This window comes from Neolamprologus brichardi, chromosome 6, assembly GCF_056152115.1.
Source record: "Neolamprologus brichardi isolate AB-2024 chromosome 6, ASM5615211v1, whole genome shotgun sequence".
Classification (NCBI taxonomy): Eukaryota; Metazoa; Chordata; class Actinopteri; order Cichliformes; family Cichlidae; genus Neolamprologus; species Neolamprologus brichardi.
Genome location: NC_142109.1, coordinates 8725888 through 8726100, shown reverse-complemented (window position 1 = coordinate 8726100; position 213 = coordinate 8725888).

Genomic DNA, 213 nt, shown 5'->3' with positions numbered 1-213 from the left:
CAGCAGGCAGAGAGCGCAAAAAAAAAAAAAAAAGTGTTCCTGAAACAACTCTGGGTCCGAGAGAGAGGGAGGAGGAGGAGGAAGCGGCCTTTCTGTTTGTTTTATCTTAAAGAAGCAGCTTGAGGTTGTTTTGTTTTGTTTTTTCATAATAAAAGCTGGTCTTGGGCTCCAAACTTTAACCCAATGATGTATCCAGTGCTCCTCAGATAACCC